At 40.1% G+C, this 10,681-nt stretch overlaps 1 long non-coding RNA gene across 4 annotated transcripts; it reads right to left on the bottom strand.

Moving 5' to 3' along the window:
- Positions 1–4,546: 4,546 nt before the first annotated feature.
- On the bottom strand, positions 4,547–10,432 carry LOC118357902 (uncharacterized). 4 transcript variants are annotated; one of them, XR_008078844.1, is made up of 4 exons: positions 10,076–10,372; positions 9,313–9,390; positions 7,579–7,996; positions 4,547–6,837 (listed from the first exon to the last, which is right to left on the bottom strand). It is a non-coding gene; the product is annotated as an uncharacterized LOC118357902 (long non-coding RNA). The 4 variants fall into 4 exon arrangements; XR_004820376.2 differs by having other exon boundaries at positions 4,547–7,996; positions 10,076–10,426; XR_008078843.1 differs by lacking the exon at positions 9,313–9,390 and having other exon boundaries at positions 4,547–7,996; positions 10,076–10,432.
- Between the last annotated feature and the right edge of the window lie 249 nt (positions 10,433–10,681).

Genomic DNA, 10,681 nt, shown 5'->3' with positions numbered 1-10,681 from the left:
TAATGAAGTTGCCAGTTGAGGACTTGTGAGCTGTCTGTTTTTCCAGCTGCAATAGTAATTTACAACATTAATAATGTCTACACTGTATTTCGGATCAATTTGATATGATTTTAAGGGACAAAAAATGCTTTTCTTTAAAAAACAAGGACATTTCTAAGTAACCCCAAACTTTTGAACGGTAGTGTATGTCTATACTGTATAGTGCACTCCTCCCCAATGTAAACAATATTTTCACATGACCCTTCCCTTGTTCTGTAAAATAAATTGCACACCCTCTCCCCTCATAGAATTATATCAAAATAGTGTTTACGACAAAAAAATAACAGTAACTGTAGAAGCCCTGTGTTTATAAATGGGGATATCGACTTTGCCAGTTCAGCATGTTTTTGTAGAAAAGTCAATGCCACGCAGGGTTACGAGCCAGAAGGTTGAGGGTTCACCTACCACCATGGACGAGCTCACTCTCCCTGCCTGTTTCATTACACTACGGTCAGAGCCAGCTGCAGACAATGATTCGCAAGGGGGGAAATCACATTTTCAACATTTTGATAACATATTTATGAATATATATAAAAAACATGCAACAAATTTTCCACCAACAGCTTTCTGTGCCAATGCATCACATACCCAATAAACAAAGCATACCTACTTCAGGCACTTCAATATCATGGTTTGCGTTTTCAACACCACTATAAAAAGACTATGTCAATCTTGACAAACAGAAAATACATCCCTCCCTACCTTGTAGGCCTACCCAGCATCAAAGGCTTGGCATGACAATGTCTGAATGTCATTCAACTGTTTGGTGTTTTGCAATGATGTGTCCTTCCATTCATCAAATGGCCTTCTGCACAGTCTGGATTGATTTATTAATTTTATTTTCCGGATTGCATTGTGGTCCCTATTTTTTTTATACATAAATACATATACAATTACATACAGTTGAAGTCAGAAGTTTACATACACCTTAGCCAAATACATTTACACTCAGTTTTTCACAATTCCTGACATTTAATCCAAGTAAAAATTCCCTGTTTTAGGTCAGTTAAAATAAAGTGGTGATCCTAAGAATGTGAAATGTCAGCATAATAATAGAGAGAATGATTTTTTCTGAAGTCTTGTCTGATTTCTTTTGATTTCCCCATGATGTCAAGCAAAGAGGCACTGAGTTTGAAGGTAGGCCTTGAAATACATCCACAGGTGCACCTCCAATTGACTCAAATTACTTCAATTAGCCTATCAGAAGCTTCTAAAGCCATGACATAATTTTCTGGAATTTTCCAAGCTGTTACAAGGCAAAGTCAACTTAGTGTATGTAAACTTCTGACCCACTGGAATTGTGATACAGTGAATTATAAGTGATATAATCTGTCTGTAAACAATTGGAAAAATTACTTGTGTCATGCACAAAGTAGATGTCCTAACCGACTTCCCAAAACTATAGTTTGTTAAACAAGAAATGTGTGGAGTAGTTGAAAAACAAGTTTTAATGACTCCAACCTAAGTGTATGTAGACTTCCGACTTCAACTGTAGATAGATATAGACACATTACAGAGACAACAAATGCTTGACCTCCAGATGAGTGTGAGGGGGGAGTTTAAACACAATTTTTACAAGCTTGTTTGGCTGGTAGATTATTCATTAGATGTTTGGGGCTGCTGGTGAACCATGATGTGCAGGTATAATCACAGTGAAACTGGACTAATGCACTTGCCAGAGTCTTTAGGATGTCTATAGCTAGGTTTTCATCCCATTGGCTACAGATTTTCATGTGAATATTCTAAAATCTGAATTAAAAACAACATGCACATTTTCCCATAAGAGTTGTGTTTCCATCTAATTGACTTTTTTTCAACTCTTGGCTTACAATTGATTTTGTCACGACAAATGTTGTATAGGTATAGCAAATGTGCCCACTTCCATATTGAGCGAGTCACTGGTACTTCCTGCTTTAGTTTTTGCGTAGGAAACAGGAATCAGGAAGATCGAATTATGGTCAGATTTGCCAAATGGAGGGCGAGGTAGAGCTTTATGTGTCTCTGTGTGTGGAGTAAAGGTGGTCTCGAGTTTTTTTCCTCTGGTTGCACATGTGACATGCTGGTAGAAATGAGGTAAAATGGTAAAAAGTTTGCCTCCATTAAAGTGACCCGGCCACTAGGGGCACCACTTCTGGATGAGCATTTTCTTGCTTGCGTATGGCCTTAAACAGCTCGTTGAGTATGATCTTAGTGCTAGCATCGGTTTTTATATCCTTCACGTCGGACTCATTAAAGAAAGAACTTTGTCCAGTTAGAGGTGAGTAATCGCTGTTCTTATATCCAGAAGCTCTTTTCGGTCATAAGAGACGGTAGCAGCAACATTATTTACAAAATAAGTTAAGAACAATGTGAAAAAACACACAAAATAGCACATATGGTTAGGAGCCCATAAAATGGCAGCCTCCCCCTCCAGCGCCATTGTAAGAATGCATCTGGCCTCTGCGCTGCCTCTCAGCTATTGCTATTTGTTCTTGTGGATTCATATTGAAAATGTATGCAGCTTTGAATGATTTTATGTGTGATATGATTGCTAGTTAGCCTACTGCAGATCTGGACAAATGAGATGGAAGGATAGACAGTTAGACTGGTAGACTATATTGACCTGTGGTATAGTAAAATGTTGTGCGGAGAAAAGCGTAGTTCATAAGGAAAGTAACAAAACAGCTTGATATAGAGGAGGGGCAAGCAAGCAGATTAGGAAATTTGGCTAGGATGGAAGCAATTATATAGTACCTGCGGAGTGAATTTAAACCAGGGAAAAAACACACTACCCTCCCCTGTGCCCCCCCAAAAGAAACATACAACCCTCCCCAAAGCAACAAAAAAAAGTTTGACAACACTCCCCAATTTTGGAACCCTTGCATATGAGGGCCTTGCATAGCAGATAACCAGTATTCTATAGGGGACAGTTATCAAGTTTTTAGGTTAATTTGTTTCACAGTCACACAAGTTAACCTTCAGAAACGGATCACGCCATGTTGAGACTGGATGCCAGGGTGTCATAGCTCAAGCTCATTGCCACCATATGTGGTTTCAGGGACATTTTTCAAACAACCTTTTGGATTATGTGTCATTCACAACTTGTGATGGACAGTTGGGTGAAATAGAACACGGGTGCTTTTAGAGCACATTGTGAGCATCCATCCTTATTTACAGATAACACCTACTGCTTGACTCAAGGACATGTATTTACACAAAACTTCCATGGAGTGAATTAGCGGTCAGATAACAGGTTATGCATAGGGAAATGGATAAGTCGGCCAATAAAGTCTATTATTTTCGTGGCCTGGAAAATTAGGCAAATATTTATAAAGAACAGTCATTGGGTGTTGGCCCTAAAGACTGCCAACACTTTGCATATCCGCCCTGAAATTATTGTTGGCAAAACAGTCAGCCACTCTTATTTTACTTATTTTACTGGCTCCTAAAATGTCATCTGTTTCCCATTGACTATTTAAAAATATATATATTTATATCTCGGGAAATCAGTTAACAACAAATTCTTATTTACAAAGACGGCCTACCCCGGCCAAACCTGTGCCAATTGTGTACCGTCCTGTGGGACTCCCAGTCACGGACGGTTGTTTTACAGCCTGGAATTGAACCGGGGTCTGTAGTGACACCTCTAGCACTGAGCTGCTGTGCCATGACTTCATTGTAATTTGGTTTGCCAATAGGTTACATCCTGCTAAAATGCTGTTTGAACAGTATTGGAGGCTACAGACTGAGCTAATATGATGTATAACTTTTCCCATGGACTATAATCAATGGGCATCTTTTGTCTGAATACAGGGAATGGCATGAAAAAGGTTGTTGCATGCCATTCCCTGTATTCAGACAAAAGATGCCCATTGATTATAGTCCATGGGAAAAGTTATACATCATATTATTAGATGTTGCTTGTTAACAAAAAGGAACTTACTTGGGTGTACTCTAAAATGTTACTAAAAGTGTTACTTCAATGTATCAATAAGTAAGTACTATAACAATCGGGCCATGCTGGAGGGGGGTGGCATCTGTTCAAACAAGAGAAGCGAAAAAATACTGAAGCAAATCATCAGGGAAGAATGATAATAGGCAAGTAATGCAGCAACATTGTTTCTGGGTGGAAAAACCGGTTTGGTTTGTGAAGCGAAAACTGATTTTATTTGTAGATGCTCCTAAGAGGGGATCCTGAGTAGCGCAGTGGTCTAAGGCACTGCACCTCAGTGCTAGTTGTGTAACTACAGACCCTGGTTTGATTCCTGGCTGTATCACAACCGGCCGTGATTGGGAGTCGCACAATTGGCCCAGCGTCATCTGGATTAGGGTTTGGCCGGGGTAGGCCGTCAATTGTAAATAAGAATTTGTTCTTAACTGACTTGGCTAGTTAAATAAATAAAAATTGACAGCCCATACACACAACACTATTTGATCAAATTGGGAACAAAAACTTTTGGGTGGAAGGGACATATCCTTTGTGCACTCTAAAAGGGTCCAGTGTGCAAATAAGGCAACCATTCATACATACCAGGACAAGGAGACTTTTAATTAGAAGGTAAATCATTTGGAATCAATTCTTCTAATCTAACCTGTCTGGGTATCTGTTTTCCCCACATATCATTCATTGTTTTCTCACAAGTTCCTGTCCTAGAAGCAAGAAAGTGTGCCCATAGCGCTTGGTTTGCACTTTGGAGGCAGTACCTGTAGCACAACAGTGAAGCTTTTCTCAGACAAAACATGAGATGTCAAATGCAATTGAATGATAATGTCCCAGCAATTCTACAGTTGAAGTCGGAAGTTTACATACACCTTAGCCAAATACATTTAAACTCAGTTTTTCACAATTCCTGACATTTAATCAGAGTAAAAATTCCCTGTCTTAGGTCAGTTAGGATCACCACTTTAATTTTAAGAACGTGAAATGTCAGAATGATAGTAGAGAGAATGATTTATTTCATATTTTATTTATTTTGAAATATTTGGCTAAGGTGTATGTAAACTTCAGACTTCAACTGTAGATGTGGTCCTCGTATTCCCAAACTTTGCAACAAGACTAAGAGGATGCAATGCAACTTTTTGAAGTGTAAACAGAAATGAAAATCCACTAATTGCAGATTATAAAAATGTAAATAAAATACAAAACAGAAATGTCTTATATATTCATCTTGTTGCACACAATTTGAGGAAAAGCCTGATAGTACCTCACCTTTTTTAAAATTGTTTTACTTCTCTGCAGATTTCTGAAATCTACGAATTGCAGATGATTATAAAGAAAAAAAAAATGTTGTCCTGTTGCTTTGGTTCCCAAGTTGTTGGGACATTTTTGGAAATGCACACTCGATTGTCAATACCCAACATCAAATGGAACAAGATATACAATGGAATATATTACAAAATATGATTAGCCATAGAATAATAATTCCACACACACCCACTTAAGTTAGTTACAAAGTTTACATCATGCAAGGAGTACTAATGTTAAAGTACACTGACAACTCCACCTTTACAATCCGACTTTGAAGTTCAAGTATGTCACGTGTCACAGTGCCAAAGTTTGTACATGTAAATAGTGTTTGTTTTTTGGGAGTATGTCGGACAAATAATCCTGAGATCCTTTTCGATTCCAAATATTTATTTCTCTTACGGATCTGCCAAATGGCAAGCCTCCAGGGAGAGTCGGACCATGGTCAACGCAACTATTTGGAGGCATCATTCAGGTGATCACAACTTCCAAACGTGTCATATTTCAGTCAATATAAATCCATGACACAAGTGATGAAATCGTTTCCCAACTAGAAATGCTTGAGATTACATCATAGGGAGAATTTATTTTATGCCTCTTCAAAACCTTAAAATCTGACAGCGACGGTTAACAAACCTCAGGGTTCAAACAAGCCCATTTCAAACTTATTTTCATATTTTGAATACATTAATACTTGTTCTAGTCCTTTCATATAATGTATACAGTACAGTCTTGGTAAGGTCTATTTATTATCAAGTGTTCTGAACCACATACCACATTTTCCAGAGGACAGTAACATGATGGTATGATGGAAGATGGTACAATAACTTAAATCAAATCAAATCAAATGTATTTATATAGCCCTTCGTACATCAGCTGATATCTCAAAGTGCTGTACAGAAACCCAGCCTAAAACCCCAAACAGAAAACAATGCAGGTGTAAAAGCACGGTGGCTAGGAAAAACTCCCTAGAAAGGCCAAAACCTAGGAAGAAACCTAGAGAGGAACCGGGCTATGTGGGGTGGCCAGTCCTCTTCTGGCTGTGCCGGGTAGAGATTATAATAGAACATGACCAAGATGTTCAAATGTTCATAAATGACCAGCATGGTCGAATAATAATAAGGCAGAACAGTTGAAACTGGAGCAGCAGCACAGTCAGGTGGACTGGGGACAGCAAGGAGCCATCATGTCAGGTAGTCCTGGGGCACGGTCCTAGGGCTCAGGTCCTCCGAAAGAGAGAAAGAAAGAGAGAATTAGAGAGAGCATATGTGGGGTGGCCAGTCCTCTTCTGGCTGTGCCGGGTGGAGATTATTACAGAACGTGGCCAAGATGTTCAAATGTTCATAAATGACCAGCATGGTTGAATAATAGTAAGGCAGAACAGTTGAAACTGGAGCAGCAGCATGGCCAGGTGGACTGGGGACAGCAAGGAGTCATCATGTCAGGTAGTCCTGGGACATGGTCCTAGGGCCCAGGCCAGTTGAAACTGGAGCAGCAGCATGGCCAGGTGGACTGGGGACAGCAAGGAGTCATCATGTCAGGTAGTCCTGGGGCATGGTCCTAGGGCTCAGGTCCTCCGAGAGAGAGAAAGAAAGAGAGAAGGAGAGAATTAGAGAACGCACACTTAGATTCACACAGGACACCGAATAGGACAGGAGAAGTACTCCAGATATAACAAACTGACCCTAGCCCCCCGACACATAAACTACTGCAGCATAAATACTGGAGGCTGAGACAGGAGGGGTCAGGAGACACTGTGGCCCCATCCGAGGACCACATCTTAAAGATGTCAAGTAGGCAGGCTTTGTCAAAGGGAAAACTCCGGCCCTGGAGCCAAAAGGACATATTTGCCAAAGAAGTTCAAATATGTAAAATAAAATAAAATAAAATTGTATTTGGTCACATACACACGGTTAGCAAATGTTATTGCGATTGCAGCGAAATGCTTGTGCTCCTAGTTCCGACAGTGCAGCAATATCTAACAATTCCACAACAAATACCGAATACACACAAATCTAAGTAAAGGAATGGAATAAAAATATATAAATATATGGATGAGCAATGTCAGAACGGCATAGGATAAAATGCAATAGATAGTATAGAATACCTATACATATGAGATGAGTAATGCAAGATATGTAAACATTATTAAAGTGACTGGTGTTCCATTTATTAAAGTGGCCAATGATTTCAAGTTTGTACATAGGCAGCAGCCTCTGTGCTAGTGATGGCTGTTTAACAGTCTGATGGCCTTGAGATAGAAGCTGTTTTTCAGTCTCACGGTCCCAGCTTTGATGCACCTGTACTGATCTCACCTTCTGGGTGGTAGAGGGGTGAACAGGCAGTGGTTCGGGTGGTTGTTGTCCTTGATGTTCTTTTTGGTCTTCCTGTGACATCAGGTGCTGTAGCTGTCCTGGAGGGCAGGTAGTTTGCCCCCGGTGATGCGTTGTGCACGCCGCACCACCCTCTGTTCTGGTAGTCTGGCTGAAACAAAGTTCATAACCTTTCTGTGACAGCTCCAACAGGCCTAAGCTGTTTCACAGTTGGCCGACAAGGTCAAAATGCTGTCAGAGGCATTTACTAAAGGCTGGTTCTTCCACAGTCCATAAATCCATGAAGTGGAATTTCACTGGCCTAACAAATGGTGCCTTGTTGATGGAATCGGATGCTGATGACACTGAGGATTTGTCATTCAAGAGGCTGTGATGTTGTTCAACAGTGTTGACCTCAGTCCTGTGACACAGCAGGAGGAATACATGGCGCAAGAAGGAATGAAAACTCTGAAGACCCAAAATACACGACAGGCCAAACTTACAATGTTAAACAATCCTTTCTTTTCCCACTGGGCACACAGTGGTTGTACAAACGTTGTTTCAACATAATGTCAATGAAATTACGTTGAACCAACGTGGAATAATGTTGAATTGACATCTGTGCCCAGTAAGTAAGCACTCTTTTGTCAGAATAATAAAAAATACAAATAAATACCACAATCTAGTGGTCAAAACAGTAAGGCTGTATGTGATTACTTATTTTGTATGTGTTAAGGTTTAATTTATTGTCAATCCTGGTGTACAACATTGGAGTGCACAGTCCATATTTAAATATGGGCTAAATAAACAATGTACATATGTAAATATAACTAAATAACCAAATTAAGGGTCTCTGGATTTATATTTGTGACATTGCATAAGAACTGCCGATTTAGCGCCAAAACACCGTTACCTTAGTATCCACATAACGAACAAACTTTCGATACTGGAATTATTAAAGGGTCGAATGGCAAGACTCGTTTTACTGTTCAATACATGGACAAAACAAGGATACGTAAAGACTAATAAAACATTTTTAAAAATGGACCAATGAAGATCAGAAAGATGATGCCTGCCTACCCTTGGTAATGTGGATGTGCTGCTAGCTTGCCCGTTACATCTCTCACACAAACATTAGCTAAAGATTGTCGCTAGCTATTGTGGGAGTACCTCAGGACTTAATGGTCAACGTTGGTCCAAATGTTGACGGTAGACCATAGGCCGGCAGATGGTGACATTGCGTCGTTTAATTTGACCAATATGACTGACAATCTCACTCAATATCGCCAGCTGCCGGTCTTTGGGCTAAATTTACGGTTAAGTCCTTAGCCACTCCCACCTTAGCTAGCTAACGTTAAAAGACAGTACTGTGTTGCATTTGTTATAGTGATTACAGTCATACTTTAATATCTGGCTGACATATTTTGTCATAAGTTTAATTGACTTAGTTGGCCCAGCGTTGTACGGGTTAGGGGAGGGTTTGACCGGGGTAGGCCGTAAATGAAGGTTACAAATAAAAATGTGTTTAATTGACAAATAATTGAAGACCTTCCACAACCTACTCTCGCTGGAGCTTCCAAATGTGGGCAATGTGAAAGTAATCACCGTTTAGCTTTTACCCCACAGAGACAAGGAAAAATGTATTGAGATATTCAATGGGCTATCATCGTTAAGTAACATAGTAGATTCAAAGCATTTAACTGCAGGGCACTCCCACATATGAAGGATTGTGCCTACCTGATGTAGGGACACAGTGAACAGTTGGGAGATGGGGCCAATTTCATCGTAAAACGTTTCCTTGGTGTTAAATACAGTCTGTGAACAAATGTAAAAGTTATAAATTGATGGTTCGGATTACGAGATGCCATATTCTGTTCCAGTTAAAGGGTTGTACAGATTTAGTTAGATCTGCGGACCATACTTTTTTAATGGCTAGCTCAGAATTTGAGCATTCTAAAAGTTATTTCTGGAGATCAGTTATTTTGTGAGCCCAGATAATTCATTTATAAATCCCATCATTGGATGGTTCTGTAGTTGGGATGTCCTACATCTCTCTCTGATAAAACACAAAAGGAAGTTCTTCTCAAAATAGCAGGCTTGCTTCTCTAAGCAGAATGCTCTGCAGCAGGCACACAGGGAGCATGTGGCTGCAGTGAAGCACAAACTCAAACAGCACCCTCTGGCTCTGTACCCACATTAAGAGCATGGCAAGCCCCCAGAGGTGAGTGGCAGGTAGATAACAAGACTAATTAGCCATGTCATCACATTGAAGATAAAAGATGCCTGCTCCTTTTAGCAATAAGACATATTAAACACATTGAAAGGGTTTTAGTCCAACAGAATGCTTCATCTGTGTCCGAGAAACCAGACCCTAAAATATACATCAGACGGTCCACGCACACACAATTCTGAATGATAAAAGTAATCAACTCTTACGCTGTTGTTACGGCATGACTTTGTTCTGCTTACTTGGAACAACACAATTGAATGTACTACTTACGGTTTGTCCTTCGTCTGATAGTTGTTTGATCAGGTTGTGTCCTGGGGCCGGATATGTGTGTGAACAGAGCTTCTGCAGTGACTTCACCAGACGACTGCACTGAGCTGTGTGAAACCATCATACAGGAATCCGAGTCAGAGGAGGAAGTGAGAGAGGGACCATCTGTCACTGCAATGTCATTTCCAGAGAAGTTTGTTTTGGGGCAAACTCTTCATTACTAGGGTATAAACTGTACATCTAGTGCAGGACCGGTTCCTGGCATAAGCGACATAAGCGATTGCTTAGGGCACCCGGCCACAAGGGGACCTGTCATGCCAAATAGTGTCCACCTGCCAAAGTGTCCCCCCTGCGTCACAGTGGGAATCCCATTGTGATGCAGTGGGGGACACTCTTTGGCAGGTATTATTTAGCATGACAGGCCCCTGACCAAAAATAACTCAGTCGGGATCTCGACTTACTATTGAGAGTAAGATTAGTCTTGCCATCTATCTTAATGTGTAGACCAATATAGCAGTCTTTATTTTTTTTTCTTGTTTCCTGCCTATGTAAAAAAATATATATATATATGTGTATATATATATATTTTTTTTTCTTGTTTCCTGCCTA

The sequence above is a fragment of the Oncorhynchus keta genome, chromosome 25, assembly GCF_023373465.1.
Source record: "Oncorhynchus keta strain PuntledgeMale-10-30-2019 chromosome 25, Oket_V2, whole genome shotgun sequence".
In the NCBI taxonomy this organism is placed as follows: Eukaryota; Metazoa; Chordata; class Actinopteri; order Salmoniformes; family Salmonidae; genus Oncorhynchus; species Oncorhynchus keta.
This window is presented reverse-complemented; position numbering and strand designations above follow the sequence as displayed.